This window comes from Manis pentadactyla, chromosome 3, assembly GCF_030020395.1.
Source record: "Manis pentadactyla isolate mManPen7 chromosome 3, mManPen7.hap1, whole genome shotgun sequence".
NCBI classification, from domain to species: Eukaryota; Metazoa; Chordata; class Mammalia; order Pholidota; family Manidae; genus Manis; species Manis pentadactyla.
Genome location: NC_080021.1, coordinates 190207254 through 190234448, shown reverse-complemented (window position 1 = coordinate 190234448; position 27195 = coordinate 190207254). Strand labels below are relative to the sequence as shown.

General features: G+C 43.5%; 1 long non-coding RNA gene across 2 annotated transcripts in view; it reads left to right on the top strand.

Annotated features, from left to right (window-relative positions):
* The window catches only part of LOC130683016 (uncharacterized), a 473713-nt gene that overhangs the window by 326166 nt on the left and 120352 nt on the right, over positions 1–27195 (top strand). For both annotated transcript variants that reach the window (XR_008996565.1, XR_008996566.1), the window contains one exon: positions 80–303. This is a non-coding gene — a long non-coding RNA (uncharacterized LOC130683016). The remainder of the gene's footprint in view (positions 1–79; positions 304–27195) is intronic.

Below are 27195 nucleotides of genomic sequence, written 5' to 3'. Positions count from 1 at the left end.
TTATGTGAAATAGAGTTCAGGCTCTTCATTGTGGTGTTCAAGCCTTCCTCCCTCCCCTCTCTCTGTCTCTGATCATTAGCTGTGTCACGAGCATCCCTGTGGAGAGGCCCGAGTAGTGGGAACCCGAGGCCTCCAGCCCAGCCATGCGAGGTCCTGTCGCCCAGCGAAGCCTTCAACGGCCTGAGGCCTGGCCATCTTCTCACCTGTGGTCTCCTGAGCCACTCTGAGCCGAAGCCCCCAGCTAAGCCACTCCTGGATTCCTGGCCCTCGGAAACTGAGACGCATGCTTGCTGCTTTAAACCTGTAAGTTTTGGGGTAATTTGTTAAGGAATAGTGGGGAGAAGGAGAAATGGCTCTTCCAGTAATGTGTGGGAAATGGGCCCTGAAGGGTGTAGAATGAGTTCATTTTGGAAGAAGAGCCCTGCAGAGTGCTGGAAGTCTGGAATCTCACCCTGATTCTTTTGCCTGTTCACTAAGGGGCCTTGAAGACATGTTATCTCCCGTTTGGGCCTCAGTTTCCTTACTCATAAATGGAGATGGGAGCATTAGTTCCAGACCCCATTCTAAAACCCTTATGCAAATGCAGCACTTTATAATTTGTAAAATGTTTTTTTATATGTTGTGGTTAGGATCTAGAAACAACAAAGAATAATCTTCAAAACTTGAAGGGAAATGAAACTGACTTTTAGGAGTTAAGCTTCAGAATCAGCATATATGGATTAGGACAGAAACACACAAAATTACCTTAAAGCAATATTAGGCGTCCTCTGACGGGCTGTAAACTGACCACAAAATACAGTTACTTTCTTCTTATCAATGAATAACAGGAAATACCATGAATGTTCAATTCTTAAAGCATGAGACGCTCTTAGAGGAGCTCCTGGAACAATAGTAAGTACTTAAGAGGTGTTACTTTTTCTCATTTTTATTTTTAACCAAGGAGAACTTAGTAAACTAATAAGTGGGTTATTAAAAGATATCAAGATTTGATATTTATAAATAGAGGAGCATATTACCAGAGTTTATTAGGAATTCTAACTTGGTGTCCTAACAAGAAGTCTGATTGCTACACACAATGCTGGCCAGCAGGTCCACTTTGCAACCCTGTACAGACACAGGGAGTTGGAATTCCGGAGATGCTCAGGCAGGATGCTTTATTATCAGTGCATCAACAGAACTGTCATGAGTTGGACATGGTTTTCACTCACTGCTATCCTTGAATTAATTAAAGCACTTAGTAAAATTATTTACAGTTCTTATCCTTCTCAATACATTTTGGGGTAATTGCTGCAGTTATAACTGGAATGTTATTTTGTTCCTCTCAGATATTTATCATGATGTTCTTTATCTTACCAGGAAATAGAAAGGGGTGGTGTGGGTTATGTCTTGGGACTTTTGCTTTATTTAATGAGCTAAGGTAAAAAGTTTGAAAATCACTGATTTAATGGCCCTCTTGGGCCAGGCTTGACCATTATGTGATTGAATGTTTGAACCTAGTTAAAGCAAAAGTGTGCCAATCAGCAGGGGACCAGCAATGGAGGCCCATGAATGCAGGAGACTCACATGGTCAGCGTCCACGCATGGCTCTCTGTCTTCAGGAGAGCCTTGGTCAGCAGTCCCGGTGGAAAGAGCAAACCTAATGCGAAGAAGCACACAGGGGACTGCATCCACTAGACTTAGAATGTTCCTCTTCTCTTGGCAAATTCATCCTTGATGTTAAAGGGATGAAGCAGACCCTCTCAGCACTGGGACATTAAGTATTTGTTTCTTCCTTCTAACCCCCTTTCCCTGATACCATACAAACCAAGGGAAATTCTAATCAGGACATAACTTTTCATATAGGTCTGTAGGATGTTGGTCACATAGGTTTCAAATATTTGGATCAGTGTCTCCAGATAATGAACATGCTGGCTTTCGAGGTTTCGATCTCCGTCCAAAGTCAACGTTGCTATTCCCTTAGTCATGCCTGGATCCTTCTAACTGGCCTCCCAGGCTCCACTCTTGCCCTCTCCATTTCATTGTTGCATTGGCCTCAGGTTTATTAAAATTTTCTTATTTGATCTTCACAACAAATGCAAAAGCTTTATTATATCCATAAACAGATGAAGAAATTACAAATCATAAGTGTCAGTAAAGCCAGCAGGAGCAGGCCGAGTCCGTCTCACGTTGCCGTCTCTCTAGCTTTCTGCAGCCAGGATGAGTCTCCACTTTAAAGACTCCTGTGGTTGGATTAGACCCACCTGAATAATCCAGTATAGTCTCCCCATCCCAGGGTCCTTAACCACAATCACATCTGCAAAACCTTCTTGCCGCATGGAGGAACACAGTCACAGGCTCTGGGGGTTTAGGATGTGGGCATCTCTGGGAGCCATTATTCTACCCATCGCTATATATACATATATATATGATATATCTTATAACACATATTTTATATATAAATATATAATTCACATGTGTTATATATTATAAAATATTATATAGTCATGTATTTTTAAATTGTTGTGTATACATATTGAATGTGTGGGTGTATGTATATATGATATAGTGAGATATCTATGAGTCTTTTCCGTAGTTGCTTGTCACCACTATTTATTTTTCTACCTTTTGCTCTACACTCAGTGACTTGGGCGGAATGGGCAATTTCCATATTTTCATTTTTCTGCTTGGTTCTGCCTTTATTGAAGTGATTAAAGCAGCCAGCTAGGCCAAGTTCGTAAGCGTTAATGAACAACCCCTGCCTGCAGTGGCTAAAAACTGTAAGAGCTTAATTTCTCTCATACTCTGTGTCAGTTGGGGGGGTGACTGAGGGTCCCTGCTCTGTGCTGTGCTTACTCAGGGTCCCCAGTGGAGGGAAAGCCCAGTTCCCTGGTCCACAAATGCCGACATGAGGGAGGGAACGCAGGGGTTGGGATCTCTTTGCTGAAGCTCCGCTGCCCATTGGGTTTCACTGACCAAAGCACATCCCTTGGCCACATCTGAACTCAGTGGCACCCTGGGCACATGTGCACAGGCCTAGTGACTCCCTTTAAGATACATGAGCATCCCTCAAAATACTGCCATAGGCTTCCTCACAGAAAAGCATGACCCCTGGTCTGCTGCAAAAGGCTGCTCCCAACCACTTCATTTTAGTGATTTCTTCTCAAACTTACCTCTGAGTTTCTAAACAATATGTGTATAGTTCTATTTCCTGATTTTTCTCTTAAATTCCTATTAGAGAAGATCCAACTCACCTCTCTTCCTCACATACCGTGTTTACAACATCATGATCCTGTAAACGACATGTACAGCTAAGCTGTGTCGTATATACTATGGTAACATTTTCTTTCCTGTGTATTTTTAGAGTGAGTAAATGCCCCTTTTTTTCATTTGTTTAGTTGTCTGTGTACCTGTTATTAATTTTTCCCCAAACCATCGGACCGAGCTATAAAACTCCACTTAAGACATTCGGACACAGTGAGTCCTTCATTAGTTCCATTTTCTTCTCAGAAACATCCCTTATTCCTCCAGGTCCAGCTTGGAAAGGTCACTTTCTAGGTCAGTTCACATCTAGAATTCCTATTCTTTGAAAGCTACAGGTTACCAGTCAAGGAGAGAAAGAAAGCCTGGGTGCCTCCTGAGGTTCCTGCTCTGTGTTCTGGAACTCTGACACAGGGACGCAGTGCTAGGAGAAGCCCAGGTCAGTTCCAAGGGCTGGCTCTGCACCGTGCCCTTTGGCCAAGGCTGCTCATTCACCCCGCTCAGCCCCCGGGGTCGGAGTCCCCCCTGGTCCAGCTCAGGTTCAGATCCCTCACCCTGACTTCTCCTCTCTGCTGCATCTGATCTTGATCATCCTCTGATATCCACTGTCCTGGAACCAAAAAAAAAAAAGGGAAAAGGGAGAAGAGTCCACCTTTTTAGGGGGTTTCTACATTCCCAACCCCCAGCCCTAGAAGCAGCTCCATCTTTCTTGCTACTCCTTAGTCCCATTAGAAGTAAAATTATTAGACTTTCCTCAAAAAGTGGAAAATCCAAGTCATAGAGAAAAACAACATGAAAGTTAATACCTTGTTATGCTCTTATCTGGAAACTGATTGAATTTCTGAAAGCCCTTGGGCTGCTCCTGCTGGAAGCTGGGACGGACGGTTCAAAGCAGAGAAGGAGAGCATGTGGGGAAATGCTTTCACTTCCTGACTTTCTCCTCACACCCAGGGATGGACTGACTACGCAAGGGGGAGTGGAATAGGAACATACATACTGCAGTAATGAGGGTGATGTTTTCCTGCCTGGTGTGGGGATGAGATTTGGTTTGGTCGCAGGAGGGTGAGGCAGGGAGGACGACGAGACGATTCTGAGTTGCTGATGAAACCCAGGGCTGTGGGTTCTGTGTGGGGAGCGTGTTGAGAAACCTGAGCGATTGCTGCCTGCTTGGCCTACCATCAAGGAAATTAACTTATCCCTTTTTCCTCATTTTCTGTTATGTGTAGCACATCTGGAGATTAGAATAGAAAAGATGTTCCTGGGGCATTCTCTGAACAATGGTCCCTCCCCAATGACAGGGAAAGGATTGATGCTAGGAATTAACAACTTGTAAATGGAAATTAATACTGTAATTAGCAAGATAGGAAAATCCATCTTATTGTAAATAGTGATACTTATAGATTGTGATATTCCCCCAGGATCACCAGGTTATTTACAAGGAATAAATCAAGAACCACATTCAGGCCCATGAAGAATACCAGAAATATTCAGAGCAGACATACATCTAACACTGACAATATTTTCACCAGGGTTCTAAAACAGTGGATGAAATCAATTTTTAAAAAGAGACACATTTGTGATTTTTGACACTTCTTATATGGAAAGTATTTTCAGATTGGCTTTTGAATATCAACATTGTCACCTAGACAGCTTTGTAGCAAACAGACTGAAGGCGTTGGATAAAAAGATTAGTCTCACAGATAACGAGGAGATGAATGCTGCATTTCAAATAAAAGCAAAAGTCTCCAAGGATGAAATATAAACATTCGATAAACCTGCAGCTCTGAAGAAAATCTATATAATGGCCTTACATTTCTACAGCTATTTAAAATGTGGAACCTGCTTTCACATCCATTAATTCACTTGATTCTCAAGTGTATGTGCATGCTTGCTTGTGTGTGTGTGTGTTGTAGTAGTAGAAGTGGGAGAGGAGGTGAGAGCGATGTAAAGAAAATGACCTTTATTTTACAGATGAGGAAGTGGAGCTCAGAAAAATCCAAGCTCACACTGTTTCCCTAGTATTAGCAGACTGTATTTAATGAGAGCTGCCTGTGAATCAGTTATGGAGCCATAGTTCTCTAGGCAGCCAGAATGGGGATGCCAACACAGAGATAGCATGCTAGTAGGGCTGTGGCTTCAAGTTTGTGAGCTCAAGAATGAACTGATGCAAGGCAGTTAGGAGAACTTGTCCCTTTCTGCCCCTGAATGTGGATTTAGGAATTGTAGAATTTTATCCTATCATCCACATTATTCCAGCCATATCTGACAGATTTGTTAGTGCTCTGCTAAGACAGCATCAAGCCTGTCTGGAATTGGGGCTCTTCATGCATATGTGTCGTCTTTGCCGGACCAGGACAGCCCACGGACCAGCAACCAGGTCTTTCCATGTTTCCATCTTAGGGCCAGTGCTTCATATATCTATGTGGGCTGGAGTAAACCATGGGCACAGACCCTTTGTCATGCCACCAGTTGGGTCATAATGCATGTACGCAGACTGGAAGACATCGTTGTGTCCACTTGGAGGGTTGGTACTGTCAGATGCTTCCATTTTAAACCATGTGACCTGGTTTGGATGCATGGTGACCTTTGGCACAGTCTGGTCCCATTTCTTGGAATGAAGTCAATTATAGGTCACCCCCTACTTTCATACAGATTGAAAATGTGTCTGAAAGCCAAGTAACAAACTTATGTGCTAATAAAGAGTGGTTTCCATGTTTCCATTTCCCAAAACTTTAAATCCCCTGTCAGATGCTAGGCCCTCTGGCAAGGTTGGAACCCTGCAAATCCCCATAAGCAATGATCCATGTGATATTGTAGCCCCTACTCCCACCCCCTCCCCATCCGTAGCCAGGCTGTCAGAGGAGAGCAGGATAGAATGTGAAGTGGCAGAATGTGAAGAAGCCCAGGATCGGTGCACACACATGCTTCAGGAGCATCCGTGGAGAAAACCTTTGCAGAACTGTAAAGGGAAAGGGCAGCCTGTAATAATTCCTATTTTGTGCAAAAAGGGGGGAAAAAGATTAAAACCAATGTATATGTAAGTATAAACAAGAGACAGGAAGGGGGTAAACCAAAAAATTTTGATGGCTTTTTCTAGCTGTTTGGATTATGATTTTGGTTTTTGTCTTTTCTATTTTTGTATGCTTTAATGTCCTCATGTTTTTAACATCTATAAATTTATTTTATTTTAATCTACTTGTAAGACATTAATAACATTACTGATAAGGCCGAAGTCCTCTTTGACTACCATTCTCAAATATCCAGAGGTAATCACATCATTTTGGCATGCATCTTTCTAGATATTTTTTCAACGAGTTTGCATATATGTATATATGCAGATAGAAATATACAATCTAGTTTCATTTCTATATAGATGGCATCAAAAAGTACATATTCAGCAATTTTCTATCCATGTCAGTTACATATAAACCTACCTCAGTAATAAAAATATATATATAATATTCCATCAAATGGAGAGACTTGCAGTGGTTCTGCACTGCAATTGGGTGAGGAGCTTGAAAATCAAACCAATGCCCAGGCCCCACACCTAGAAATTCTGATACAATTTGTTTTAGTTCCCCTCCCTCAGCCTAGGTGATTTTATTTTCTTGTTGTTAAAACTCTATCACATTATACAACCTTGCATAAAGGTGTGGGTGGTACTCTAGGAAGACTAAAAACAACCACACATATTGCAATGCCAATTTACACTCCCACCTGAAGTATATGAAGATACCTCATACACTTCTCTATCTTGGATATTATCTAATTTTTTTAATTTTAAACATTTTTGCTGCTTTGATGAATTAAACAAATAATATGCCCTTTTTTTTCATTTTACTGATAATTCTTAAGATTTCTATCTTCTCATATGTACAGCAAGGGATTAAGAGTACAAGCCACCCAGATTTGTATCCCAGCTCACTACTTATGAGCTATGTGACTTCAAGCCAGTTGGATAAACTCTCTGTGCCTCAGTTCACTCATTTGTGAAATGGAGAGAATAACAGTGCCTACTAGGCTTGTTGTAAAGATTAAATGATTTAATACAGATAAGATTTCAGACCATGTCTGGTATAGAGTAAGCATGCAATAGATGTTATTCTCTTTGGCCATTTGTACTTTTTAGTATTCCTGCTTAATCAGAAAACAAAATTATTTGTTAAATATTAGCCCAGTCCCAGAAAGCTACCCAGGCAGGCTTCAAATCTCTGGTTAGAGACCTTACATACTTTGTACCTATTCTCAGTAGTAAAATGGGATGGCAACCCCACACCTGTTTGAAGACAAAGAAGGTGAAACATCCTTTGGGGTTCCTCAGCAGATCAGAGATGATGTAAGTCCATGATTTCATATCAGGAAGCGAGCATTTCCACTGCTGTCACCAGACAAGTCTGCAGTGCTTCATTAGAAGCCTAAACTGTGAGACCTGAAGGACTAAATAACAGAAGACCTCTAGGGATCATCCCCCAGATGCTGTATTTTATAGACGAGGACACCGAGTCCCAAAGAATGAAAAACAATTGTCTAAGCTCCCACTGTCACCCAAAGATAGGATCAGACCGGGGCCTAATGTTCTTAAGCTTCAGCAAGCTTGTGCTGGCTTGTTCATTGCTCATTTGGGCTCAGGGAATAGTGTTTTGCAGGGCACATTCCAGTGTTAATATGTATGGAAGAAATAAGCTGAAAATTTTTAAATTTTACAAAATGAAGGCAAAAGGTAAGAATAAAAAAATATTTTTTAACTAGAACGCTACTTGTGTCTTAGCTGTAAGGACAAGTTCCTAAGTAATATATCACCTAGAAAATGTTTTCATGCCACAAGATAGTTCTTTTTAGTAAAGGGTCCATCAAATCCATCCATTCAATTCAACATTAAAATATTTGAATAAAAACATGCATACAAATATGGAGAAATATTATGATTTAAATACCTAGCAAATATTTGGAGTCCCAGTGTGAGTTTAAAAATCTCCTTCTGACCCAAGAATGAAGGGGTTTGAAAAGCTTTTAACCCTTAAAAAAATAATAATTCAAAGAAATTTCCCCAATGACTAGGAAAGCAATTAATTTTACAAAATGTTAGCCCTTAACAAAAAATTATATATCCATCTCTGGTTTGGAAGGAAAGGAAAGATTAAAAAGATTAAAAACTTAGGAAGCATATTATTTTGTTCAATATGACTGATTATTGAAATATTGATGAACTTTGATCTCCATTATTCTTTTTGGTAATACCTGAAGCAGGTGAAAAAATGGTTATCTACTCTTTTCTCTCCTAAATAAAGCCTTCAATTAGTGTATGCAAAAGCCATCAAGGGGATTCAGCAGGCTTAGGGACAAATGTTAACAAGCAGCTGACCAGTCTAGATGCTAATATAAGGCAATGAAGTCTCAGGGGTGTCATCTTGGAGCACAGCTTCCTGAATCCTAATTTCCATCTACCGGGGGTGGGGGACACAGGGCTGGTTTAAGCCCTTTGCATTTCATTTCTGGGACTTGAGATTGCACATCTTCTGTTAGTAATGACTTACAGTGCTGGATTAATTCTACTACTCCTCACTTGCAGGAGAAAAGGGGGAATGGTCAACTGACTTATACAAAATAGAATAGAAATGCAGTGACCTCAAATTCAAATTTTCAGATGATATCAAAATTTTCTCTGGGATAGATAAAGAGATAGTACTTTACAGTTACTATCTTATTTACTTCTTTATTAGTTTTCCATTGCTGTGTGACAAATTACCACTACAATTTAGTGGCTTAAAATGATCAACATTTCTTATCTCACAGTGTCTGTGGGTTGGGAATTCAGCAGAAACTGAGCTGGGTGGTTCTGGTTTAGTGTCTCTCACACAGATGCTGTCAAGATATTGGCTAGAGCCGCTGTCCTCCGAAGGCATATTGTGGCCCAAAAGTTTTGATTTCAAGGTGGCTTACTTATTGGAGGGCGGTTTGGTGCTGGCTAATGGCACAAAGCCTCAGTCCCTCGCCACGTGGCCCTCTCCATGACTCTGCTTGAGCATCTCACAGCATGGCCCTGGCTGCCCCCAGAGAGACTGATACAAGAGAGGACAAGGCAAAATCATAATACCTTTGAGGACCTAACCTCTGAAGACATACACCACAATCATTACAATACTCTGTTGGTCCCACAAGTCAACCCTTTTCACTATGTAAGGGCACTTTACAAGGGCATGAATACCAGGTGCTGAGATCATCGGTGGGCATCTTGGAGTCTGCCTACCGGAACTTCTTTAAGAACTCATGAGGACACACAAAAAAGCATTAATGCTCTGTTTTGGAGATGAAGAAATGTTTTCATTCTGGAGGATGAAAGCTACATTCCCGAGGAGGCAAGAAGGTGGCTGTGAGCTGGGTCCTCAGAGGCAGGTCTGTCCACACCTCCAAGACAGAGGCCAGTCCTCAGGGTGGCACACAGCCACTCCTCTCTGGGCACTCTCCTAACGTCATAGGAAACTTTTCCATCAAGAAGGCCAGTATATGTAGGCTAGAATGCAAGCTCAGGCATACTTGGGAGCCTCCACATATTTGGAAAGAGCTGTATATGGTTCCTGCTTCCCACAGCCCCACTTGGACTCCTATATATCACTAAATTGGTAAATAGGTTTTCTCTTTCTTCCTGTTCCACAAAGAAGTTCCCTTTTTTCCAGTGTATGTTAAGCATTTAAAATATTTTCTTAACATCCCTATGCATTCAGAGAAAGATTTTATATGCACTTACTGAACCATCCTGACAAGAAGAGCAGGAGTTGACCTTCCTGATGCCTCATTTTCAACATAAAAACAAAAATTGCATCTGGACTATTGTTGTGAGGTTAAATGAGGTGATTCACGTGAAGTGTTGAGCTCAGTGCCAGGCACATAGCTCATGTTCAGTAAATATATAAATATTTGTCGAGCACTGAATAAACATTTACGGCGCAAAGCATTATAATCAATATTACTGAGCACTTCCCTCTCCTTGGGCCTCGGCTCTTCACCTGAAAAATGAATGAGTTGGATTAGATCAGGGACGGGAACGAGGCTTCCATACACCCAACACCGTTGTGAAAAGGGGGCAAGGGCTGTTTCTAGAAGAATTCCCGAACTAAATGTCAGGTAGCAGTAACAATACCGTAACAGGTTAATGATGTCTGCTCAGGGCTGGGAACGGAAAGTGCTGACACACATGCATTTCTTTGCTTTCCCTGGAGTAGATAACCAATTAGGTCTTTTGAACTTCAGGAGCTTAAGATTCCATAACCCACCACCGCCTTCTCACCCACGGGAGAAACGTTCTGAAACCAGTCTCTGGATTATCCAGAGTTTTCTATGACCAGCTCCATCATAATCAGTGTGCCTCTATAAGTTTTTATTCGCCTTTATAAATAGCCAGCTGGTTATCTAGTTGAATTCACCCAGGTGTTTTCAAAACAACTGAGACTGACCAAATTCAGTCTTTTCTTCAAACTAGTTTTAGGTGTCTCTGTGAGTCGCTACATGATGATATATGTTATTTTAAACTCTCCTTATTTTTAATGATATAAACAATGAGAGCCCAAGTAAGAGAAAGGAGCTAACACATTTATTCCCATTCTGCCATCTGTTTAAAGCTGCTGATGTAATTCCAGTCTGAAATTGCATTAGCGCTTGCCTCCTGGACTTCTTCCTTATTTCCTTTTGTATTCCAGGCCGTCTGTACTTAAGAGAAAGCACTGCCTCTAGGATGTTGGTCAATTAATGGCTAAGCTACAGTATAGCTCTGGCCATTTTCAGACTGGTCTCTGATTTGGATTTCCTTCACCATCAGCTAGAATGACTGTAACTAGAGTGTTATTTGCTTAAATGTATTTGGTATTTAAGGTTTGATTAGTGATGTTTTCAGCAATATCATCAACAATCAGCAGATTTGTTTACACTGCAGAGGATGGCAGAGATTAAGGGTTGTGGTCGTGCATACTCAATCATCACATATTGGCTTTTTTGACTTTTATCTCTTGGATTATGCCTCAGAATTCAATTTTAATTTTGTTTTTATTTTTAATGCAGCTGCTTTATGTTGGTTTGAATAATATTGTGGCAGAGGTTTTGTTAAATTATGTGATATTCTGTAGTGTGTGTGTGTGTGTGTGTCTTATAAGGCTGGTTCCCATTTAAAATTATATTGTGGCTGAATGACCAGAATGTCATGTTTACTCAGATGTAACCTGGGACCTGGGCCAAGCCCTTTTTCTTTTCCCTTTCAAATATCTACCCTCTGGGGACCTGGCATTGGGCGAAGTGGACAAGGTATGTGAGAGCACAGATGGAATCCAGGCAGGAAAACTGGACACTTAGGGGGCTTCCTTCACTTTTCTGAGCCTGTTTCCCCACCTGGTATTATACTAGCTGATTCTAAAGTTTCTTCTCTAAACGAATTCTACTGATCCCAGAAACAGGTACCTTTCCCTTTTCCTGATATCTCTGTAGAGAGGGGGCACTGCTTTGGGTATATATGAAATTGAATCTTATGTCAGAAAATCATCAGAATAACAGAAGATAAGTCCAGACTGGAAGCCACTTTAAGGACTCCCCCCCCAGGCTCTTGCAGACTTTCAGTCATACCTACTTTCAGAACCTGAGGGCATGGCCAGTAAAGAGGAGTGTGTTCAGTGGGTACCAAGAACACAGCTTGAGCTCAGAAAGATTACCTGGACTATTACCACTTGCTACTCAGAACCATGCCTCTGACCCATGGCTCAATCCTGTGACTCAGAACCATCGGTGGATTTTATTTTTTAAATATTGATGTCTGGGTCCTACATCTGACATGCCAAATCAGAATTATTGGGCATAGAACTGAGTATTTATGTATTACAAAGCTCCCTGGCTGATTCTGAGCCACACTCAGGGTAGAGCACTGCTGTTCCAGAGAATCATATCACTGAGACGGAGTGGAGTCAGCAGAAAGAGATCTGATTAGGGAATCCAGACGCCAGGGTTTGAGCCATGACCCAAGTAGAGGGGAAGGAAGGGTGACTAACAGGGCCAGGGAAAATCAGGGGAACCTTCACAGAGGACGTGACATTTGCATTCAGTCCTGAAGAGTGAGTAGGAATTTTCCCTTTGGAGAAAAAAGAATGGTAGAGAGAAGGAAGGTATTGAAATGCGTCTCTAAGAGTGTGCCAAAACAGGAGGAGTGAAAGACAAATTTTCTGAGTATCTGCTTAGCTCTTCAGAGACCCTGTGAGGTACTACAGCTAGACAGAACATGCATTCCCTCCCATAGGGGGAACATACCCAGAGAAGGGGAATATCAGGAGTCAGGTCTGTAAAAGTAATCTGCAGCAGCTTACTGAAAGTCATGGCTCCCAGGTAATGAATTTGGAGTAGATCCTGTAGGCCATCACTCACAAGTGTAAGGTCACAACACACTGGTGTGTTATAGTCAGTCATGGGGGCTGTGGGTAATGTATGAGTGGGGACCTCCACAGATGTCATGGAGGAGAATGGTGGAGAAGGCAACCTCTGGAAGAAGACTTGGGATCTAATCCCAGCTCTGCCATTTACCAACCACAAGCCACCTACTGTCCCCTGGGGAAATTATTAAACGCCCATTGATTCAGTTGCATTTGTGTAATACAGATAATAAAGGTGCCTACCTCAAAAAGTTGCTATGAGAATTAAGCGTTAGTACCTGTATAATACTTGGGAGAGTACCTGGCAATAGAGATATCATGAGGTTGATTATTTTTGTTATGCTTACAAGAGTTTGAAAAGTCATACACACATGTTTGAAGAGACTCAAGCATATGTATAATTCATAGTTACTTGTGTTTTTAAATGACAGAGATCAAGGTTAAGGGGTAAGCCATTACCCAGCAAATGGCACAGAGCTCTGCTTATGCCCTGGGCTGCAAACATCTTCCAGTATGAACACTGCCAAGGGCACGCCAAGCTACCTGAGCAGGGCTGCCAAATAAAATACAGGGCACTCAGCTAAATTTGAATTTCAGATAAACAATGAATATATTTTTTAGTATAAGTATGTCCCAACTATTACATAGGACATACTTATACTGAAAAAAAATTTAAGTATGGGGAAGGGGTCCACGTGACTCTGGGCACACTGCAGAAGCCAGAGTCCCTTCCGGAGAGGCTAGATCTCCATGGCCTCTCTGAAGGGAGATTCCATTTCTTAGCAACATCATCTGCAGAAATCTTCAGGGAAGTTGGTGTTAGGCCCTAAAGGCTGGAAAGGATTGTGATAGGCAGGGAAACAGCCTAGGGCATTGTAATCTAGAGCTTCGCAGGCTCTCAGACACAGAGGCTCAGGGGAGTTTGCCACGTTTGGAAACCACTGAGAAGACAGTGGTGGCTGGGGCATGGGGAGTGTGTGTGTGTGTGTGTGCATGTGTGCGCGCGCGCATGCCTGCACACATGGGGTGGTACTCAGGAGGACATATGGTCAGAGAAGTGTTTGGGGGCCAAGAGTTCAGGAGTTTAAGAAATTAGATTGAATGAGTTACTCCCAGTTCCTGAATTAGTCATTTTGCTTCCTTTCTTAATGGATTTTATTACAGACATTCAGGTTTCCCTAAATATCACTATTTTTTAAATTATGATTTGTTTGTTTGTTTGTTTTACAATTCTTCTGTGTTCAGTTACTAAGATGTTGTAAGATGGACAGGAACAGCAAGACTCAATGATTATTTAACAAGTAATAACCTGCCTGCAGTCAAATGAGCTTATCATCGGAGGCCTTATTCTGCTATCTGAAGTGAACATGGCAGAGCTCCTTTATTTAATTAAAAGCTGTTTTTACTGGAATCCTTCCAGGAGGACAGGGTGTATATTTTGTGGTTTTCAGGGCTCCTTAGATTTCAGAGGTCTCACAGAAATTAAATCAAAGAGGAGAGCTAAAAGAAAAAACCCTGTGACCTGTCACCTTTTCCAAGAGTGCCTATTGACCACTTCCTTCTCCTTCAGCTGTTGGGGATGGAGACCTTTATCCTCAGAACTAGGTGGATATAAATTATATAAAAATGTACAGAATTCTTTTGGTGTTTTTCCCAGAATCAGAAGACACACATCTTGCCATTTCTTGATTAATTACTACATAGAAGTTGCTGAGAGGCAAGCTTGGCTCAACATCACGAAGGGCTCGCATCTGACTGTGGAACTCTGCCAGGCTGGGTGAGGAGGATTCGGGTTCTATTCTCAAGTGCAGCCGTAATTCTTTGTGGGACCTTAGGCAAATTGTTTCCCTTCTCTGATAGAATGAGAAGGGGCTCTTCAGATTTCCTTTTATGGCCCCATTCTGAAGCCCTGGGACAGGTTGGCAAGAGGGCTCTCCAAAGAGGAGAACCCAGACAAGACAAAGCAGCTAGGAAAGGCCGGCTGAGTGGTGGAGACTGAGTGGAACTTTAAAGGAAGCACAAGAACAAATGAAAGGAGAGAACTTTACAAATTTATTGTAAACAAATAGTCCTAGATGTAGCAAAGACTCCCCTCAACAAAGGAGATGATGCTAGGCCGTTCTCTGGGTATTATTTGGGGAGTACTAAAGAGTCGAGGAGTGTGAAGATGTGAAGTGCCTGGCACACAGCTTCTTGTTTCTAGCAACCGTGCAGTAGGTTATTTAGACCAATGCTCCCACTGAGAGCAACTAGAAATATAGATTTTAAAAATCTTCTAAGAAGCATCAAGGAGATGACAGGAAAATATGGAATTACTAGATTAAAAACAAAGAAAAAATTAAAACCTAGTGAAATAAGCAAGCACAAAAACTGTTTTTGGTCTGAACATATATGCTAATCCTTCAAACTTCAAGCTGTGTTCTGGCAATCTCAGGAGGTAAGAGGTCAATAATCAAAGCCCTGGCCACACACAGTGAGGCATCTTGTAGGGGACCTTCCCACAAGCTGGGCTTCACCCTCAGGATGAGAGTGAACCAAAGTCATGCATCTCCTGTAGAATTACAGCCTGATTGCCATCTGCAGGTCTTCTAGTGTCTTGCTCCCCAAAGTGTGGTCCATGCATCTGGAACCTCAGCAGCACCAGGGAGCTTATTAGAAATGCAAATTCCTGGGTCTCATCCCAGACCAACTGCATCAAAATTTTTACTTTAACAAGATCCTTGGTAGAAGCCAACCCAAATTTTCTCAGGAGAAACGTACTTTGATTGTAGTCCTTACATTGTTCCTGAAAATAGTTTTTTCTAATATAATTTCCAGTAAACAGTCAAAAATAACAAGTCACAAAAGAAAATTAGTCTCTACAAGGGAGAACCAGCAGGAACAATGGACAATATAAACAGAACTACAGAGACGTCCCATGATAGAATTTCAGACATGGTGTGTAAAATAATAATTTATATCCACGTGCATAACTACGTGTGAAAAGGATCATTAAAAAAAAAAAAAACTTGGCAATGTCTGCAGTGACAAAGGGTCATAGCAGCTTTGAAAAAGAGCCATAGAAATTCTAGGCATAAATGGTTAGCATGATTCCTTGTAGCTCATCCATTTGTGAATGACTGGCTTAAGTCAGTGAGTTACCTGTCACTGCAGGTATGAGAACAAGGCTAGATAACTGGTTATTCCAATCACTGAAAAGGGGAGTCTAGCACTGGCTAAGGATTAGCCTGGTCATCCTTTCAGAACTTCATACACATTCTCAGAAGTTCATAATCTTCAAAAATAAAAGGAGAAAACGCAAGGGTCCTTCTCTTGGTCCTCTGGCCTTCTTGGTTCTGTTTATCCCTCTCCTGGTTCCACTCCATCAAACTCTCCAAAAGGGAGGTATGGGGCCATATTTTCTGCCCATCCTCACCCTTCAGACCCCCTGCACCCTAATGACTTTGCGTGGCACGAGCTTATTCAAGTTCTGCTTTTCCTTTGGTTTATCTTCCCCGACTTCTCTGATCGTCTTGTTGGAGCTCTATCTTTGGAAATCAGTTACCACCTGAGGGACACCTAAACCACTTTCCATTATATCATTTAATCCTTATACTAAGCATTCAGGGTATTTTTGTTATTCTTATTTTATAATAATATGCATTCCTTATAGAAAAATTAGAAAATACCTGTAAAATTTCAAATTGAAATTTCCTCTAATTTTGCTAGGCAGAGATAAACTGTTAATAGTTGGTATATTTTCCCCAGACTCTTTTTCTATGAATTTTTTGCAAAGCAAATGAGATTTTGTATGTTGAGCATACAAGTTGTATTCACTAACAATAGATAGTGAACCTCTTTCCATGTTAGTAAATATACACCTACAAATAATTTGTGATGTTCGTACAATGTGGATCTAACTTATTTAGCAAGCCTTCCATTGTCGGGCATTTGAATTAACTCCAATCTTCATGTTAAAATAGCATCATGTAGCTATATCTGTGCATATCCTTAGTTATTTCTCTCCAAGACAGATTCTTTGATGTTGAGGATTCATGCTTCTGATTTTGACTAATTTCCCCTCCAGAAAGTTTGTACTAATTTAGACTCCAAACAACAATGTGTGAAAGTGAACATCTCCCTACTCCCTTCCTAACATTTGGGTATTATTGTTTTTATCGTCTTAGTTAATTTCACAAGCAGGCTTTTATCATTGCTAATCTGATTATAAATAAGAATATTTTCACTTATCTTTCTTTACCATTTGATTTTATTCTTTTGTGAATTTAACTGTTAATGTTCTGTATATATTAACACACCATCTGCCACATAGAAATAAATACTACATATCATCATCATCCTTATAGGTAGTAGCCATTGTATATTGCAAATAGTTTCCCCAAATTTGTCATTTTCTTTTAATTTAAATCAATTTTAGTTTATTCATTTAGGTGACATGGACTTAAATTTCTGATGTGAACAAACTCATGAACCTTTATCTTTGCTGCCTTCAGTTGCATGCTTAGAGAGACCTTTCCTACCTTGAAGTCATATAAATATTCACCATAAAGTATTTTTATGGTTTCATGTTTTACATTTAAATCATTAATACATCTCAAATTTACTTTCATGTAAGGATAGCATAGAGATCAATGGCTTTTCACAAAAGACCAAGAAGTTTTCCCACTCAACATTTTAAGTATTTTTCAAAAGGAACAGAGTAGAGACATTCTTGAATCGAGACCTGAGACCCGTAAATGGCTGTATCTCTAAGAAGAAAGGAATTAATTACCGCATGGCAGAAATCAGCATGGGGCCAGAGCTATTACACATACTAAAGGCTTGGATGGAAGGAGAGTTGCAAAGCAGGCTGCGAGCCTCTCCCTGTCCAATGGTGATTTAAGTGGGTTACTTCCAGCCCAAGATGACAGAGTGAGGAAAGCCAGACGGCCTTCGGTATCGGGGAAGGGAGCAGCCGTGGTGTCAGCAGACAGAATTGGATCTGGTTGTAATATGCCTGCAAGGCTCACCCAACCCCTCAGCCTCTTTTGTGAAGACTGGAAAGGGAGCAGAAGGCCTGAGAAGGGCCAGGGACTTGAAGAGCAGCACCTCTTTATGGCCAGACCTGAAGACCGCACCCAAAGGCCTCACCCGCTAACCCTGCGCTCCTGCCCAGGCTCGGGGAGCCCTGCCAGCATGGCTGCCCTCTTTGGTTTTACTCCATGGACTTCTGCCTTCTGCTTCTGATCGCCTACACCCCTGTTTTCTTCAAAGCACATACTTCATATTAAAATCATCTTCTTTTAGACTTTTTGTCCACACTGTATAGTAGTCCCCATTGCATGATTCTTCCACCTTTAAACCGTTTTTCATGACGCTGTATTTTCTGACATTGGACCTTGGCTTTTCTATGGGCAACAAGCATAATGATACTACTTGACAAAGACAAGTTGCTGCCACACATTTTAACACAAACCCCTGAGAAATCTTGACAGGTGGTGGGCAAGATCATGTGGACAAAGCCCAGATTTGAGAAGGAGTTTGCCCAAGGGGTGCCCTGAGTCCAAGCAGATGGGGAGCCCCACACCAGGGACCTGGGCTAGCTCCAGAACTCTGCCTACCCCCCACCCAAGCCCCTTTCATCCTCCACTTGATGTCTCCTGCCAGTCCTGTGATTCAACAGAATGCTAATAGTTCCTCGGTTGCAGCCCAGGCCTAGAGTACCAAGATAACCGATTCATACTCGGTTTCTCCACAGGCTCCCTCCAGGAGTGATGTTCGTGTCTTTCCCATACACAGGACAAGAGGAGGGCAAGGCAGGAGCATCAGCCATGCTCAGGCTGCTGACCCAGGAAGGCTTTACAGAAAATCATATTTAGGCAGGAGGGTTGGGGGCTTGCAGACGAGATGAGCTGTGGGGGTCTTTAAAGGTCATCCTGGTCTGCCTGGCAACCCTTCCTCACCCCCACCACCACTCTGCTCAGTCTGTGCAGTTTCACCTCCTGACCACAGATAGAGGCTCAGGTCTGGAGCCCACATTATTCCAGTGACACTCAACCCTGGAGTTTTGTTTAGTTCTATTGAGGAAAAAACAAAAAGCCAGTCTTTCCTACAGGCACCTGAGAAACTGATGGCCATGTTGCTTCTGTGAGGGGAGAACCAAGGAGAGCCCAGAGCGGAGAGCAGAGCTGAGGGAGGGAGAGGCTAGGGCTGAGCTTCCAAAACACTGCCTGGACTCTAACTGGAAGCAAAAACACCTTGAGTTTTTTTGTCCCGTGAGCCCAGAGACTTTTTTAGGCATGTAAACCAATTTGAGTCAGGTTTCTGCCACTTGCAACCCAAAGATCTTTAACTCATACTGAACCTGTCCAAGTCCTAATCCAAAGCCGAGTCTCTGGCAGCCTGGGGGGCAGGTGTGGTGTCTATACTGCCTCCGCACCCAACTCCTCTGCTTTGTAGGTCCTGTGCTCAGTATTCCTGAAATGACTGGGTGTGGGACAGTCCTCCTTTCAAAGTTGTTGGTTTTCGCTCCCTTGTGGTTCAAGGTTTCAGCCAGGACTTTCAAGGCAATTGTTGAAGGATTTCCTTTCAAGTGCTTGGTCCAGATGATGTCTAGATCACAGATGATGCCTAGGGAGCCTCTGTTGTATGCCTTCCTAGAACAGTGCCCACTCCTTCTTCTGAAAAAGAACCCCTTCCCCACTCTAGCCATGTGGTTTGAATGGGAGCTGCCATTCGCTTTGGTCGATCACGTTGTTCACAAGGCTGCCATAATCTTAGTGACACAGCCATGTGACCGAAGTGATCAGCCTGGAGTGGGTACCTGCCCATGGATGGGATAGAGAAAGACATTTCAGATCTTCTCCAACAGTAGAGATGTCTAGAGCTGTCAGTGACCACAGCCCTTGGACTGTAGAAGAAAGCCTGAGCAGAGAGAGAATGAAGTGGCTACACAGAGAGAACTTGGCACTAGGGATGTGGAGATGGGTCAGGTGAAATCAGGTGGTTCTCTACCCCCACATACCATTTATCTTTGAGATCCCACTACATCCCCTATATGCCTCTTGATTAAATGAGCCTTCTAATAAATCCCCCTGCAAATAACCAAGCCAATTTAGCTGAATGAAGTGTCTGTCATTTGCAACCCAAAGGGCCTTATATAGCTGCTGAACATCCTAAGGCCAGGCCATGCTCCACTTAGGTAACTAGCTGCTCATTAGATCAGAGGTTTGCAGCCCTGAGTCACACTAGAATTGCCTCAGGAACTTTTAAAGCATGATGGTACCCCAGCCCAGTGCCACTACACACTGAATCCAGGGGCCAGGCAAGCAAGAGATGTGTTTTTAATCTCCCCAAGTAGTGTTAACATGTACCTGGGCTTGCAAACCACTGCAGAGATGATCAGCTCACCCTGCTCAGCTATGGAATGGAACACATGGCAATAAGCTTGTGAATGAAAGGCCGTCTGCGGTCTTGGTATCTAAAGGGCGCCATCTCAGCCCTGGCCTGTTCACTAATTCTGAGACTACAGGCCAATCTGTTGACCCTACCTCACAGTCCCCACCTATACGATGGAAATAACTAACTGTTTCTGTCCTCCTCACAGAGGTCTCACCGGGATCACATGCAAAGGAACCTAGGACTGGAGGAATCCAAAGCTTGCCTCTCCTATAACACACTGCATGTCTGCTTCACACACTCCTCACACAGTGAAAGGGGACACTGTGGCATTTTCTCATCTTTCTCAAAGTCAGGATGGAAGCTTCAGGAGGATGAGAGGTCAATTCCACCTCAGCAGAGAAGCACAGCAGAAAATGCATCTCTAACCTGTAGTTTACAATGTCTATGTCCTCATTTCCCACCACCCCATGCCTAGCACACCCCCACTCTACCCTTTGCCCATCAAAGTTCCTGTAGGAACACCTCAAACATTCCTTGTCAGCAGCCAGCCACCCATCAAGGCTACTTAATGATCAAATCAGTCTTTCTAGGCCTTTTCCTAAAGGATTTTAATGTCTGTCCTTGTTCTCCCTTGGATTTTTTTCCACCACTCTTTGGCTTAATAAATGCCTTTCCAGAAGGCTTCAACCTGGCTGGAAGTATACTTGAAGAGCAATTCTAAGTCCTTATTAGCTCTATAGTGATCAGGTGAAGGAATAATTGATCTCAATCAGGAACACCTGGTTTCATAATTACACAAATGATTATAATTCAATAATAAAAGTCAATTTAACTAACTTAATTCAGATTGCTTTAACCTCTTGCAGACAGTTAGGAAGTGAAGAAGCAAACAGGGCAAGAAGGGAAAAGGAAAAGAAAGAGAAGTCAAGCTTTGCCTGAACTGCCTGCCCAAATAAGGCTTAACTGAGTCATCTTAACCCCCACCACAGCACGTGCTGTGGCCTCTGAGCCTCTTCTCATTATGTTCTTGCTGTGCAGAATGCCCTGCCTCCAGACTCTCTCCATTTTTTTCAGGTCGGGCTCGAACACCACCTCTTTCAGTCTATAAAGTTTTGGGGTGCTCAGTTGGGGAGATACCTAACTCCCCCAATGAATGAGCTGGTGACCAAGCAAAGGAAAGCAATATTCACTGAACAACTCTTGTGAGTCAGACAGCTATTTCTGGCATCTCATTTAGTTCTCAGAGAGATGTGGGAAAGTGAGGCTCAGGGAGCTTTGCCCAAAGTCAATTCGCTGCACAGCAAGCAGAGCTGGGATTTGAACTCAGGTCTGCCTGAATCAGAGCCTGTGTGCTTCCTCCCCACCATGACAGACCTGGGGCACCCTGAGCCTTCCCGGCTCTCTGCTTCAGCACTGCTTCCGCCACACATAGCAAGTTCCAGCTGCTGCCACTTGATTCTGAACCATGAAGAATCTGGCCAGGAGGTTTCCGGGCAGACAAGGCTTTCTCTGTTGGCTTCTACCTTGGAGAAGTAGCTCTTCCCTTACTCTCTCTCTATCCAGCCAAATAATGGATCATGGGGATCAAAGGTGGACTTGAAACACTCATTTGCTAATCACTGCAACCTTGTGACTACCAGAGACTGACCTTCAAAGAATATGGCCTCAGGATCGAGGAGTGCGTCAGGCTGGGCCCAGAGAGGGGGACTGTGTGCAGGCAAGCCCCCACTTCTGTCTGCTATCCGAGATGGAGAGAGTGGGGGGTGCTTTGCTGAGCTGTGCTGCATGGGGGAGAAAAAGAGGGTGGGGGGGCCCTTTGATCGGGTGGGGGGGCCCTTTGATCCATTCAGTGCACATTCGTGGAGTGCCTACCAGACCCCTTCTGGGTATGAGGATTCTGAACTTACTACGGCAACTACTATAATTATTATTCATGATAATAATACCACCTACCATTTATTAGCAGAGACCATGCTTAGGATATATCTGCATTACCCCATTTTTCTTCATAGTCCATTAAATTAGGTATTTAGGATCATCCCCCTCCTATAGATGGGCAAACTGGGGGTAAGAGGATTTAAATAACTGACCCGGGGTCATAGAATTGGTAGACAGAGCTAAGGTTTTAAACCTGGGTATCTGGCTTTAAAGCCTGAGGTCCTCACCAGTCCTCTAAAGAATATTTCTAGTTTGCTCACGGCACGGCCCTGCTCTCCAGGTCTCATAACCTTTGGGGATATGGGCATGCACACAAATAGTAATAATTCGGTATGAAAGCGCCCGTAGGGAAAGGGGGCGGCCAGAGCTGCCTCAGGCTGGGGGAGGGGCTGGCCTGTGCTGCTGACAATGACGCAGGGCCTTCTTCATCCCCAGACAGGTGGTCTGTCTCCGTCTGAGCTGGCCCCCCTACAGCCTGAAAAGGCTGAATTCTGAGAGAACCTGTGCACTCTCTGATATACTTGAACATGGGCTCACTTGCCTGTTTCTGAACAAAATGTCTCATTTAGAACACTCTTGCCCTCATGGATAATGTCTCTTTTGAGAAGCAGTCACTATTATCCGTTAAATCTCCCCCCACAGTCCCCCACCTTGACAATCCAGTATTTTTTTTTACATTTATAGTTTTATTGAGGTGTAATTGACATACAGTAATCAGCACATAATTTAAAATGTACAATTTGATAAATTTTAACAAATGTATACACCCAAGGAACTATCACCACAATCAAGAGAATGACCATATCCATCACCCCCAAAGTTTCCTTGTGACCCTTGGTAATCCCTTCTTCCCTTCCATCATAGCTTGCCCCAGCTACCATTCCCAAGAAACTGTTGATCTGCTTTCTGTCACTACAGTATGCACTTTCTAGAATTTTATAAAAATATAATAATATGTTTTGACAATCCAGTTTTAAAGAAGTAATTTATATTGATTGTAGAAAAATGAGAAAATGCAGATAAGCAAGAATTCTTTAAAATTTCCTGTAAATTCCGACACCCAGAGACAACTGCTGCCAGAATTTTGGTGTTTGCTCATGCAGACATTGTCCCATGGTCATGTGAAGGGTGTGTGTTAACATATTTCTCTTTTACAAAAACGTGATCGTACTGCAACTCTGTTTTGTAACCTGCCTTTTTCACATAGCGATGTATGGTGAGTGCCTTCCCATAGGACCGCAATTCAAACAAATGGTTTCTAAACCTATGCAAGCTTTGAAATCTACAGCATGGCAGTGCACAGGTAGTAATGTATCAGAGATGGCAAGGGTCAAGGCAGACAAGCCTCAGTCGTTTGAGCCCTGGTTCTTCCCCCCACTAGCTGGTGGCCCCTCTGGACCTCAGTGTTCTTATCCTGTAACTGGGGACAATAACCCTTCCTTCTGCTGGCCTCCAGGCTGCTGGGAGGTAGCCACACGGTGACAGACATGGAGCGCTGCTGTATTGAGACTCTTATTGTGTTATCCAAATAGAAGGAATCTCTAAAGACTCTGACTCTGCCAAGAATCCCTCTTCTTTTGCTGTTGTGAGCTCTGAGGTGCCATCCCAAGAAGCCCCAGCTTCCCAGCCAGTCTTCCTTGTTGGTGATAATGAAGTTCTACCCCTTGATCAGGGAGGAATTATATCTGCCGACTGACTTGCCTGGGTTGTCTTACTAGTCTAATTTGCTAGCTTAATTTTCCAGTCTTTTGGCTGCGAGGGGGCCCATGTTCCAGAAAGGCTGGGCACGCTTCCCAGCTCCCTTATCATGGTGGGCCTGGTAGTGCTCCTTAGAGGCTCCCTGGGCCTCCTGCTGCCTTCCAGACACTCCCAGGGGCTCTGCCTGGAAAACTACCCAGTCCTCTGACCTCTTTCCTGCCGCCTTTCTGGGTAGGATGCTGGCTGTACTTTGCAACCCACCCTTAGAACTTCCTCGCTTCTCTGCCCCACCTTCCAGGACCAGGTTGATACCTCACTTCAGCAGGAGAAGAAACTGTAGATTTCCAGGGATTCTGATGGTGACTTTCGGGAGGGCAGTGCACCACTTCCTGGGGCATATGGGCCAAAGCAGTGGGTAGACGTGTCACCTGTGGGAATGAAGCCCCGGGGGTGCCTGTCCCCATTCCCCAGGAGCTCGCCACAGCTGAGGGAACTGAGAACTGAACCGGAGCTGTTGCCTCCCCCTCCAGCTGATGGACTGCAGGTCCCTCTCCCCGAAACATTCCTCGCCCATGCCCTTCTCCCTGCTTGCTCATCCCCCAGACTTACCTTCGTCAGCCCTCAGAACTCAGCACAGGGCTCAGGGCCTGTCTCACCAAGGTTACTTTAGGTGATTTCCACTCGGAGGCACCTAACCCTTCTAAGGACCACAATCAATTCTAATTTTCTGTTGACTGTCTTCAAGGTGTGAGATCCTGAACAAAGGGATTGTGTCTTCTTTTCTATTATTGTCCCAGAGCCGAGTGCATGATTGGTGCTCAATAAATTTTTGTGTAATGCATGACTGAACAAACTTAGTCTACCTTAGTCCTACCAGGACCACTTCAACCCCCATTTGTGCTTCAGGAGAAATTTCTGGTAACCCAGAAATCCATCCTTCCTTTCTCCTGCAGCTGAGCTACAAAATCAAGGTTGGTAGACCTGCCACTCATTCTGCCCCTCTCATGGGCCACCCTGGTAACCTCAGTGGGGCTATTAGAATCCTGCTCTGCCAGCCTGCACTTCTCAGGAGAGAAATCAGACCTTTAATGACAAGGCCTTTGGACTTCTGCACCTTCTCTGCTCTGTTGACTTCCTGGCCCATCTCCCCAAAAGCTTCCTGGCACTGGCTTATTTTTCCAAGTGAATGTGAATTTTGTTACTGTCCTGAGAAGTGTGTGTTATCCCTGAAAGTAATCAGAGATGTTCCACCAATATTCTGCTTAGGCATCATCAAAGTTGAATTAGAAACAACCTCATTCAGGCATGCATTCACTGATTCAGTAAGCATTTATTGAGTTCCTATTATGCCCCAAGTTCTGTGCTAGGTGCCAAAAATCCACATTCCACCTTAGGTAGACTCTCCTCTATAACAGATCCCACTGACTAAAACAACTTCTCCTAAAGTCATTTCCTCTGTTGACCAATTTATATAATGACCTGTTTGCCTAAAATTCAGTCCACTTTTGTGTTTTTTAATCTGTCTAGATAGTCTGGTTCTTTTTCCTATCCTTTTTTTTTCTTTTGGCATTGAAAGATTTATTTTCATATTTAATCCTCAAATTCTTCCTATTATCAATTAAGTTGTAAAATCTTTTCACAAAATTAAGTGTATCCACCAAACCAAAGTTTGAAGATGGGAACCTGTGGAACTGGTGGGCTTTCAATGCCTTTTGCAATTCATTTGCAATTCAATTCTGTTGGCATGGAGACATTTATTTCTGAGGGCTGGGGGTATGCAAAGAGAGACCCTGGGATAGGATATCATCTGCCCCCTCTGCAGACCTGAGAGATGGATCCTGGGGGAGGCTGCAGGCTAAAAGTTGGGGATCGTGTTCAGCAAAGATTGAAAACTCTGCACACAGGATGAGAGGAGCTCGCCCAGAGCTGGGATGGGCCCACGCACCTGCTCCCTCTGACCAGCGGCGGGGTACAGCCTTATGGCCACAAGGAAGTGCCCTGAGAGGTGGAGCTCTGTGCAGGGAGGACTTGAGGGACAGACTAGAGAGGGACACAGGTGGCCGTGTTGTGGAGCACATGTGAGGTGGCCCTGGGGACCTGCTGGGTGGAGGACTGCTGACGTCCTCTGGTCACCCAGTCAGGGTCAATGGCTGCAAGCCTGGGCATTAATGTCACCAGAACTTCCCTCATATCCTCATGCTGTTTGGGTTATAAGACACCCTCAAGAATATAAAGCAAACCCCTCTTCAAAGAATGCTACACAATGGCTGAATATTACAATAATACACAATTGGTTGAAGGTGCCCAATTTTAAAAGTAAGGAAAAGGTTGTCATTACAATGTAAAAAAAAAGAGGCAGTGGATAGATTCCATATTTAGCCAACTGATCACAGAGCCACCCTAAGCACACATGATGTCCCGTCAAGCTCTTGAAACAGCCAGAAGCCAGAATGAAGGACCCAGGATGGACTGACACACCCATTCGGGTTCTGCATTGCCAAGGAGAAGAGGCCAGTGGCTCGTGTCAATGTTTGGAGCTGGAAGAGGCAGGGCAGCTTGCCCATGATGGCAGAGAGCAATAAAGGTGGCCAGGCTGTGGCTGGGCATGGGGCACACAGGGCTGTGCTCCAGATTCCAACCTGGACACCAGCCAGCCTTCCTTGTGCACTGGGACTCAGGGCAGAGACCTAGCCTGCAGGCTGGGAGAGAAGCCCTGTGCTTCTAGGAACCTCCGCCTGGGGTTTGCTTGTCAAAGCCTCTAGCTACAAAAATCCTTTAGGATTATCTAGTTCAACCCCCTCATTTCCCAGAGCAAGTTGCTGGGGCCCAGAGAGGAAAAGGAATTTGTACACTGTCACCAGGAATGTCAGTGACGCAGGCTCGTCCTGCTGGGTTCAGCTTAGGATGCTGAACCCTGACAAAGGACCCTGGTTTCCAAAGGGTTCATCATGAAAATCAAAATAATCACAGCAGTCAGTATTTTCCAGTCACTGGAAAAGTCTAACTTTGTTAAATCCACAAAGCACAAACATTTGCTAATCAAAGTATTTACCCAAGTGTACTCAATTAAAGCAATATTAAGGGAAATAAAATGTGTACATGTTACTGACCACCTACACAGGATTTTTATCACATTCTCTTAGATGATCATTAAATCAATGGCGGTTCTCACTGGCTGGGATTTGAACATCAGGGACTTAGCAGGAGCCTTTTGGAGGTTTTCACAGACAGCAGGAAAGGCCCAGGACCAGGACAGGAGACCCATCTCCTCCTTCAGCTCTGTCTCAAGGGCCCACTGACATTAGACAAATCCTCCAGCTTCTCTGAACCTCTGTATCTTCATCCCTGAAATGGAGATACTCCCTGCCCAGCCCAACCACCTCCGGGGTTGTTGCAAAGATAATGTGAGGTGGCCCTTTGAACATTTAATGCAGATCATAGTGTTTTTTAGCTGCCTTCCATCTGAGCTGGTGGTTGACTGCAGAAAGGAGCATGGCTGAGCATTGCAGGCCAGGGAGGCAAAGGATAGTTAAGGGGACTG